Here is a 12,000-nt window from a genome sequence, read left to right as displayed (position 1 = left end):
GTGCCAGGAATCTCAACAACCTGCTTATGTTTCTGTCCTTTCTCCATTGATGCTTGCTTGAAACACCCCACTTACCTTATAAGGAAATCTCTTTTGCATAAATTGCTCATATTTGGATGAAACATCCTCAGTGTGCTAAATTGTGCTGAACCGTTCAAATTTTGTTGTCATTTGTTTCAAACCGAGTTTAATATCTAAGAAAAAGGAAGCTGGTCCATCACTGAATGTTTTGTCTGCCAGTTGTATCTTTGAGGCCTGGGGAGAACGAACATACTATCTTCTCAGCTTCTCTAGCATCAGCATCCTATTTGGATGACAGCTGGCAACAATGATATTGTGATCTTTCAATTTCGATTTTCGACAGCAATGACTGAAAGACACCATTGCTTTTCTTTTGTCACTGACCAAAGAATTCTGTTACAAATGATTTGATACTGTTAAGCCTATAGGTCTCCTCAAAGGCAATTTAGTGTATTTTCAGCCACAAGATCTAATTTATATCGAAGGACTGATATTCCTTTGTAACAAATGAACGGGTTTAGTTTTTTAATATGGTAAAAGAGGAGAGAGCCCAAGGTTGGTAGGGAAAAAAAGTGCAGAGAGAGGATCCACTGATATTCCTTTGTACCCATTTTTCAAGTTCATCTAGTGGATCCACTTATGGCCTCATCTTGTGGATGTAGGCCATAGAGCTGAACCACATAAAAAGCTTGTCCCTCATGGTGATGCTTTCTTTTACTTTATTTTCTTTTATTGATGTTATGTATGACTTTGCCTATCTATTACTCGAGTTTATTCTAACTGGGATCAGAGCTGAAGGGTAAAATACTTAAACTACCCTTGTGCTTTAGCAAATAGACAAAAAGAAAATTCATTAAGTACTCTCAATTGAATTCTTCCTCTGCCATTAGCGTGCTGTTACAATCCACTTGCAATGTCGATTTTTTCCTCCATTATTCTTTAAAAATTTAAAATAAAACTCAACGGATCCAATTTTCAATAATGCTTCTACCTGTGGATTGAGTGTCTCCGATAAGCATGTCTGATGTAAATGCTCCTATCATTTCTGTTCACCACCGCTAATAAAGAGATTTTAGAGCAGCCCCAACAGTTTTCCATTGCATGATGAATTTCTTTTAGCAGCCAATAACAGTAAAACACAGAGCTGAATGGTTTCTGCTTTAAATTTCAGATAAAAATTAAGTCGAATAGTGAAGGAAGTGACCGAATAGAAAAACAAGGGGCATTTATGTCTTTCTCTTGAGTACTTGTCTACTAAAAAATGTTTAATAGAATATTTTGTGGATTCTATTAAACATTTTTTTCATAGTTTGACAGGTGCAAGTATTTTTTTGAAGTTTCATAAGCAGGGGGAAAATAAAAATCATATGCATCAAGTTGTCATGCTTGAACAAGAGGCATTTTGCATGTAGGTCTGCTGGATTTTATCTGACACTTTTTTTTCTCAACACAGAGAAAGTGATTTGGAGGAATATGGAGCATTCATTTAGGTTGTGTTTGGAACCATTGCCACTTCTACTTGCAATGTTTTAGGTTGGCCAATACAAATTGTATGAGAATATATTTTTTTCTACCACAAATGATTTGAGTTATCAATACAACATTTGGTATCATTACTGTTTCTTCAGAAATTTGGTGTTTCTACTATAAATGTCAACACCCAATCCAATGCATATATTTTTTTGGTGGAAGTGGTTATCTGGTGTGATATGACAAGACAATTTCTCAAAAATTTGTATTGATTAACCTAAAATATTGCAAGTAGAAATGACAACGGTACCTAACACAACTTTAGTGGTCTGATTTGTGCAAAATATTTATCACCTTGCGGAAGTGGTTTCCTTCAACGGCATGGTGTGGACTGTTTAAGCACTGGTGCATCAGTCTACTGTGAAGATGTATGCATTCTTTATTACCAAGCGGGTGTTTTCACAATGCCCATGATCTTCTGAGATGCTAGGGTGTGCTTCAGAGTGCCCCAACTATCATGAGCAACATTTTAGGGGCTCTTGAAATGAGTTTAATGGAGAATTTAAGCCCAAAACAAAGAATGTTTGCCACTTAAAATGGCTGGTTCATAGCAAGCAATGACATGAAAACAGAATGTATGGTGTTACAGTGGATCTGCTAACTGTAGAAAATCCAACTCAAATTTGTTGAGATCGAATTAGACAGACCCAGATTTACGAGATGATTTCAACTCAAGCATTCGATTACGGTGGAGACTTCATTTGGACAAAAATCTGTGGTGGTTCAAGCTGTCTCTGGTTGTTGTATGTTGTAGTGTAGGCCAACCCTTATGTTTGTGGTGCTTATTTTATTGTTATGTTGGGTTTGAAGTTATTGGGTCCAGATTAGTTGCTTTTCATTTTAGGGCAGAATTCTGCACCCTCCCTAACGTTTCTAATCGTTGATGAAACCTCCTCTATAGTTTGATAATTACATTTACCTCCCTTGAACTTTCTAACACAGTCGCAAGTAAACCCCCTCCACTGGAATCCTCTAACAACTAGGGGTGAATTCGGATTTGAGCCAAGCCGAATATTTGGCTATTCAAGACCAGATTTCCAAAAAATGATAGACTCGAGCTCGAGCTTAATTCGAGCTAGAGGCTTGAGATTGAATTCAGCTTGACTCAAAAGCTCATATTTTCGAGCTTGACTGTGAGCCAAGCTTCCTATAAAAAATAAAAATTATTTTTCATTTTATATACAAAAAATAAGAATTATAAATTTTTTTATTAATATATATATATATATATATATATATCTGTATGTATGTATGTATGTATGTATGTATGTGTGTATTAGGCTCAATTAGCAAACGAGCCTATATATTGGACTTGAGCTTGACTCGAAATTTGGTTTAAACCAAGCCAAACCAAGCTTCATTTGTTTCCACCCCTACTAACAAGAGGCAAAAAATGTCCAAAATACACATGCAATTACTGTTGATGTTGATTTCTCTAAAAAATACAAACTTTATAAATAACAAAAAATAAAGAATTTAAAGTTGTAGCTTTACCTTTGAGTGATTGATATCAAGGGCAAATTTGGAAAATAAATCAAATTCAAAAAAGAGATTGGAAGGGTTTGGGCTAGCAATTCATATGAAAAGAAAATTTGAAAAGTAAATATTTTGGTCAAAAGCAATTAAATGGATGTTTTAGAGATTTTCAAGAGATTCTAACAAGGGGGTTCTAATTGCAACTATGTTAGAAAGTTCAAGGGATGTGATTGCAATTATCAAACTTCATGGGAGGTTTCCACAATTTACCCTTTATTTTAACTTGTGCATCCCTTCACCAGTCAAGGACATACTCTTTCAGGTCAGTAAACATGGTACCAAAGCACTAATCGACTTGATTGTTGATTGTTTCAACCTTTTTTTTTCTTCTCTTTTTTCTTTTTTCTTTTATTTTTCTAATTACCTATGAAGCTAGTCTGATCGTAGGACACAAAGAGGTTTGTATCTAGGGTTTCTCTTTGGGTGTAAGGACCAAAGAGGAATTCTCCCAACCTAATGTATGCCCTATAAGAGCTTGTTCACAACTAGTAGCCAATAGTCTACTAGAGAGATCTGTTTAGAACAGATCTAGGAGGATTGAGTGGACATTCTGAGATTAGGCTTGAAGGATAGTTCCTGGTGCAGTCTGTTGTAGTAGAATGGTTTCTCTGGTATCTAGAAGGTGCAAGAAGGCTAAAAGTGGTTATAACTGTACAGTTGTAGCTGTAGTACTGTCCAACAGAGTATCATTGTTAGTATAAGCCTATTTCTTTTGGGTGACAAAAGCTGCAATGTTATTGTTGGAGGGGAACCATGTTAACAATCTCAAGAGAAGTTTCTTCTAAAGACAACCAAACTGTTGGGAGAGCTTCAAACGTTGATAATCCTAATCTGCATAGTCTATAAAACACTAGTGTTTTATTGGATGAGTACAACTTCAGAGATTGGTTAGTTTATACCAAATTGTTCTTTACCCCCTAGGAGCTTATGAGCTATATCAATGGAGAGAAGAAAGAACCTAAGGAGGAAGATGCAGAATACTCAACTTGGTGTGGGGAAAACACAATTATTATGTCTTGGTTACTTGCTTGGATAGACATCTATGATCAGCCTGAGGGGGAGTATTATAATAAGTGATTAAGTGTGTAGGCCGACTCTTATGTTTAGGGTGTTTATTTTATTTTTATGTTATTGGGCCTAGATTAATTGTTTAGGGTGTTTCTTATGGTATTGTAGATTCCCTTCTTTTGGTTTTTGGATCTCATAGGACTCCTTAGCCTTTGTCAATTTTTTTGGTCACAATATAGCACAAGACCATTGAGCCAACTGATTGGTGTCTCTAGTTGACAATGAAGATTGCCAAAATTTCCTCTTTGGTAAATTTTGAAGAATTTGAAAAGCATGGGATGTATGTGAAAAATTGAAGAAAAATGAAAGAAAATTTGACATTTCATACCAAGGCTAGAAGGGTATTTTTTATCATAAAAGGGTAATTTTGGAATTTAGAAATATTATATAAGTCATGTGGCATCACATGCGAGCAGATTATAATGGTGTGCTAGTGACAAGGAAAGAATTTGTCAACTGTCAAAAAACTTAGGGGGTACTTTAAGTGATTTTTCAAACAATAGGTTAAGTTTTAGTCTATTTACTAAAACATTGTGGTAGACCCTCAATCTTTGAATTGAGTCTGGGTTGCTAAACTTGGGCTTAACCTTTAGTTGGGCAAGCTTGAGCTCGAGATTTGAGAGTTGGGGTTGGGCTTGAGTTGACCCTCAACCTGACCCAACATGCACAAGTTGCACCTGAAGAAGGAGCATCGTGGCATTCCTAATTGTATTAGTTTTTATTTTTTTTATTAAATTGTTTTAACTACTACTAAATATTTATTTAGTATTAAATTTTGTCATTTTAAAATGGATTAGGGGATTTTGAATTAATAACAATTAATTTTAAAACTAATAATTTTGTTAATTCTTTTAATTTTATCAACAAATTTGTAATATCATTTTATTCTTTTACATGAAACTTAAATGGATATCAAATTATAAGATTTAATTTTGAAACTAAAATTTTCTTAATTTTTGGTTGTTTTATTAATATACATGTATTAATTTGTATTAACTTTATTTAAAAAATGTATTAATAACAAAATATCAGAAAAATAATAATTTTTATCTATAATTCTTTTTACATTATTAACTTAATTAGATAACTAATTATATAAGTATCTTATTATTTAATTAACCTTTTTAATTATATAATCATTTTCTAAGTTAATTAATGTAATTAAGAAAAGTAATTAATAATTTCCTACATTAATTAACAAAAGTAATTTAACTAAATAAAAGTAAAATAACCTTGTATAAGTTAGGCGTACAGAAAGTTAATTATCTAATAACTAATTAAGTAATCTTAGTTAATTAAGGTAATAATATTTTTTGAAAATGGTATGGTAAAATTAATTAAAAATCTATATAAGATGTATACAAAAGAGAAAAGAAAAGAGATAAAACAACCCCAAGAGCCACAGGGTCCTAAGCAACAAGGCAAAGCCCACAAAGCCTAGATAGCTCCCCAACAGGACCTCAGCCATCCCATATGAGCTAACTAGATACCAACTGAAGAAAAGTAATCCTTTGAAAAAGTAGGGAGGCAAACAACCCTATCGGCTTGAAGGAGGATCAAACTGTCAAATTGTAAAAGTCTACCAATAGCTTGAACTTCCTATTCCCAAGAAGAAACACCACACTGGATGTCTTTACTAGATGGACATGCAGCCACCCTGAGAAGTGAAGCATCATCAGCCATCAGTCATCTACGAAGGAAGATTTCATGCTCTCGAATCCCGTCCCCTGCAACCAACACCCTGATTTAATGCTTTAAGGTAATGACTTTAAGTAAGTCAATGAAATAAATTCAGTTAAACCTTATTTTGGCACGAGTATTTTTAAAATGCGACAATTCAGTACTTGAATTTTTAGCATGAGTGATGATTTGGTCTTTGAACTTTAAAATGCGACAATTCAGTACTTGAATTTTTAAAATGTGACAATCCAGTACTTGCTGTTAATCAATCTATTAATCAGCCATTAAGTGACATTTGAAAAATCAAAAAAGCCCTTTGAATGCCTTATAATTCTCTTTATCAACCATTCAAACATTGACAAAAAACTAAATGGTCCCAAATTCTAAATTCTTTTAAATAGTCACCAACGTTTTTGAATAGAAGACACTAGGATTTGGGACTGTTTAGTCTTTTGCCAACGTTTGGATGGTTGATAAAGAGAATTAGATGGCATTCGAAGGGCATTTTTGACTTTTCAAATGTCACTTAATGGATGATTAATGAATTGGTTAATGGTAGGTACTAGGTTGTCACATTTTGAAAGTCCGGGTACTGGATTGTCACATTTCGAAAGTTTGGGTACTGGATTGTCGCATTTTAAAGTTTGGGGACCAAATTGTCACTCGAGCCAAAATACAGGGTACTAATTGGGAATTTTCCCTAAAACTTATTTATTTTTTAAGTTAATTAATTGAAACATTATGTAACTAAGTAGTTTAATACTTTAAATAGTCAAAAATGTCACTTTATGAGTGATTGGGTTGACCCTCATTTGTCTTTAAACGACTAAAATATTAACATGAATGGAAATAATTTATAGAACTATAGATAGCTGCATTAATTAGTTGGGTTGACCCTTGTGTTAGTTGCTAAACCAAACCTTACTAAGGCCCTATTTCTATTTTTATGGAAAAGTGAAGAGAATGGAGAGAAGTTGGAGATAATTTAGATGCTATTATAAACGAGGAGTGTAATTGAGTGGGGCTCCAATGAAATGAGAGGATAAATAGAAATTAGAGATAATTTAGGAGAGAATAATAAGTCTTTTTTTTTTGTTTTTTGGAAACCTGATGGAAGGGAGAATAAAGGGGGATTGAAGTATTTATATATACTAGTAAGTGTGCACATGCTTTGCATGTGGTAATTCTAGATGATGATAATGATAGTGATAATGTATCAAGGTTTTTCTATAAAATTTATGTATTTTTTATTTTTTTATGTTTTATATTATTAATCGGATGTAGATTGAAAATCCAAATCTGATTACATAAACACCTCACCCAAATATGTGATAATCGGATCGATTTGTGAAGTTTGCTTGGCTAGATTATTCTATTTGTAATATTTAATCTTTTTGGTGTATCATTTTTTTTGTTTATTTATCAAAAAAAATGTAACATTTAAATAGAGGGAATTGAAGGGGGTGAAAAGTAGTAATTCAATTTACAATTTAAACCTCATAATTAAATAGGGACTACATTCAAAAATGAATATTTTAGTCAAAAATGAATATAATTATAGATGTGTTCAATTTTTCTATAGTATTTTGTATTTTTGTGTGTAAAAATAATTCTAATATGTCACACTTACATTTTGTTTAATATGATAAATATATGCTATTATACATGTAACTAAATGTTTTCTTGCAAAATTTATGTATGTTTTCCATTTTTGTATTTTTATATTTTATTAAATTTTATTATTTATTTATGACATTAAAGGTTAACATGTTTGACCCAAAATTTGAACTATGGATCTTTGCCAAACAGTAAAATAATTTCATTTTTAGTCAATTCTAAATTATGTATTTCATTTTCATTACCAATAAAAATAATTATTCTTTATTACACTTATTTTTTAATTTTGATTAATAAAAATATCAAAAATGTGTCTAATTTTGTCTACATTTTTTTAGAATTTCTATATTTATTTTTATTTTAAAAATTTTATTACCTAACTATGACTTTGTAGGTTGATCAATTTGATTCGAATTGTTTAATTGCTTAGCCACCACTTGGATTCAAAATAATTTTGTTTTTGAGTCAATTTTAAAATATATGAGTTTATATTGTTAAAAATATTGACACAAATATAATTCAATAAGAGAAAATGAAAATTAATAATTTAAGTATAAGACTTAATGAGAGGGGATTAAGTGAGGTGGGAAATAATAATTGAAGTTAGATTTTCAACTTTACCATTAGAAATGAACTAAATACAAAATTATGCGCATTTTAGTAGCTATTAAAACTAACATTAAAGTTGTAATAAAATGGCTTTTATACCCTTTCTCCAATAAAGTAGAGGATAATTTTAATCCAAAAAAAAATTTACATTGCATTCACACTTGTTATATATATATATATATATATATATATATATATATATATATATATATATATATATATATGTATATATAACGAGAGAGAGAAAGAGATGCATAATCAAAATATAATGAGTATTGTGAAAAATATAATTAGTCTTTATATATTATAAAAAGTATATTTATTCTTTTATGATGAAACCAAGAGGTGCTACACAACACGAGGGGTAGCATGCATGTCCCCTCATATCACTAATATAGATAGCAACTAAGAGGTCTGAAAGGTTGTTAGGATTGAGATCTACTGAGCCAATTGAAGACGACAGAGCCTCGTTTGCTAGCCAGTCCGCAACATGGTTGGCCTCATGGTACATGTGTCCACAATGGACCTCTTCGTTTATACGAGTTCTTAACTCTAAGCAATCCTGCACAATACTCCTAAGTCTCCAGGGGGTTGGTGAGACCACGAGCTTTGAGTCTCCCTCTATGGTGACGGGGTTGTTGATGAAGTTTGTTGCTAGATTATAAGCCTCCCACGTAGCCCAGGTTTTGGCCAAATTGATAGAAGTAGTACCTAATTTATAAGCTTTAAAATCCAATACTCCACCCAGATGATTTCTAGCAATGGTAGCGACTGAGCACATCCCATAGATCATGATGCATGGAAATTTATTTTGATATTAATGTTTTCTCTCTTTGGATATTAATGCTTTCTTTATTTTCTATTAGAGTGTAGGAATTTTAGGATTCTTACCTTTAATTGTAAATATTTCTGCCATTTTTCTTGGATAATTCATATTCATCTTCCTGAAAAAAGTGCATCCCTTTATAGGGTATCCAAAGAAAAGAAAGTAGTTTATTATGTATATTTTTTAATTTAGAAAATAAAATTGCAATGCTTACTACAATTATAGAAAATTTTGGAATAAAATAATAAGAAACTCCAATCTAATGTAATATTTTCATTTTCTTTTTGAATGTTAATTTAATATTAATTAAGGAAATTTAAATTATATAGAAACAAAATAGCAACTGCTAATCTGACAATGGTTTAAACTAAAATCAACTACAAATAAAATTAGAAAATGAAAAAAAAACATTTCCAATCCCAAAATAATAAAAACAATCTAATATTTATGATCTAGATAGCTAAAATTCCAAAATTAATTTCTATAGAATATATAATTTTTACAAATAAACCTCATTAAATTTTATAGAGCAAAAACATTGCACCCAGAGACCACTATACATTCAGCTATAAACTAATCTTGCAAAATGAGGGTGTTGTTGGATAGTTTTTGTATGCCCTTAGCTTCAATCAGTTTTGATGTACTTTTGATATTTAATGTAAATTAATGATACTTGTGTTCGTTTTAAATGTTCACAGCCGTTGGATAAGTCTGGGGAGATTTATCCTGCCAATGCTAACACTAGTGTGCTGCCAACGGTTGGGGTGGTTTGTCTCAGCCACCAGGGTGAGACCCAAGGCACATGCAGTGTAGGATTACTTGAACCCTTGAACCAGACCAGATTTTCAGTATTGCCCTAGACCTTGGAGATTGATAGGCAAAACTGGAAAGTTACACCTGACCCCTAGACCCGATTATGGTACTACACTAGGTGATAGATTGGGCTGTCTTTGATATGCCAATCAGTGAGATCCTTAGCGGGGGTCAAAACCTGGGTATGTTGGGATAGTCTGAGAATTCATCTGAGTGGGTGATCATAGTGATGGGATCAGCCCCTTTGTTAGACAAAGGTAATGATTGGGGATGCACTCTCTCTTATGGAAACCAAACTGCCGACAGTTGATTTCAATCGTTGGAATTTTGTTTTGCAAAATTTATATATATGATATATATTTAAGTATGGTTTCAAAATATTTGCAAATGGTTTTAATTCCCGAGATCCATGTAGGTAGAGAGTGCAACACTGTTCCTTGCAGCCGAGGGAGAAGTCCTCTCTTGTCGGGCAGTGCTTGATCATTATGGCTGAGAGATTAAGTATAAGGCCATTTGGGATAACACCTAATGGACTAATCTTGCACATGCCCACAGTCCCTGGGTTTTTATAAGATGGCCTGGCCCAGGGACCACTTAGTGTAAGTGTTGGGCCCATAGGGTCCATATGATGGGCTCAAGGGGTTCACTGGGCTCTCCAGTGAATTCGGCCAAGCCTTGTAATAGAGGCTGTGTCGAACCCATGTGGCTGGTGTGTAGATCAATGTTTGGGCCCCATGCCATACAAAGAAGCCCAACTAGGCAGCAGTTTGGAAGACTTTTGAGCACTTGATTCTTATTGGGCCTAAAGCCCATTTCGAACTGAGTTGATTTGATCAGCCATTAACAAGGGGCGGATCTGAGATTAGGATGAGCGCAAAACATTATCTAATCTGCAGATAGGATTAAGAAGAGTCCTAATCCAAATATAGATTTGGATAAGGGCAACTCCTGATATGATCAGGAGATCTTTTCTTAATCATTAAGCAACTGGAGGAAACCCTATTCGAATTACAAGAATTCGAACCCTAGGGGATTTACAAAGAACACACCTTGCAGTTTTGTGAGATAGGATCTTAGAAACCCTAGAAAAGGAAAAGCATTTCACCATCTTCTTCTCTAGCTCCCTCCTGTTGCAGCCGCCACTATCTATTGCAGTTCGTTTTCTCTGTTAGAGAAAGATCAAGAAAAGTTCTTGATATCGGCCTTTGTTGAAAGGTTGATTCTATTTGGTGCTCATTGTCATCCAAAGGATTCTTGTGAAGGATTCAGTGTGTAGGACGCACTCTGCTGGTTCTGTTCCACAGTTGTTGTGTCATCTTTAGCAAGAGTAGATCTTGGTGCCTTTTTTGGGCGTGAACACCAATTTTGGGAGATATTATTTCTCTGGATCAAGTATAATTACTCTCTTCTCTTTTGGTTCAGATTTGGTTCGGTTCTGATTCAAGTAGGATCCTTGAATCTTGATTTTAAAATTAGGGAATGCGATTCCCAGTTGAAAGGTATGTAGAAAATTTTTGAAATTCGCCCACCCATTCCCCAACTGTTTTGGCGTCCATACCATGGATTCTACCATCCCTTTCAGTGGTATCAAAGCCATAGGTTTGAATCTTGAACCAAGAATTCAGATCTGAATCTGCGCAATTCGATAGAAGCTGTTCTATTCAAGTATTGCGCAGTTTGCTGTTTGATTTCAAGAAAATGTTTCTTGTTGAGGGCGATTGATCTGAAATTAATTTTGTTTAAATCTGAAATTTATTTAGAGTGGTTCTTGATTTATTTCTTGATTTAATGGATTGTTTGTACTTGTAGATCGAAGTGCAGATTTAGCGTAGATTGTCTACACGTTCTCTTTTGTAATTTCTATTCAATTTGGTCTGTAAAATAATTATTTTATTTATTTATTTTTATTTTTCTAGACTAAATGTACAAGATTCAATCAAGGATATAATTAATTAATAGAAATAGGATTTCTATTTTATTTTATTTTATTTTCTTGATTGAAGAAGACGGTGGTGCTGGAGATTTGCAGATGGAGGGATAACATTCTGCGTTTTGCAATTTATGAAACTGCAGCCCTAGTGACTAACCTCTATTTTGCAAGTGGTGTGAATAGTCTATGTCTGATTTATGATTGTCTAGAAATCAGAAATATTAATTTCAGATCTTTCCTGAATTCACTCTTGAATTGAAAATCAGTTTCGAACCATCTCGAACCAGATTGGACCAAATCTGTTTGTACCGAAACTAGGGTTCGAAAGGGGACTGTTTTTAGTCCAGTTTTCTTACACTATCAGGCCCAA

This window comes from Nelumbo lutea, chromosome 3 (genome assembly GCF_056320005.1).
Source record: "Nelumbo lutea isolate HS-2025 chromosome 3, American lotus-T2T, whole genome shotgun sequence".
Taxonomy (NCBI): domain Eukaryota; kingdom Viridiplantae; phylum Streptophyta; class Magnoliopsida; order Proteales; family Nelumbonaceae; genus Nelumbo; species Nelumbo lutea.
Note: the sequence above shows the minus strand (reverse complement) of the source record.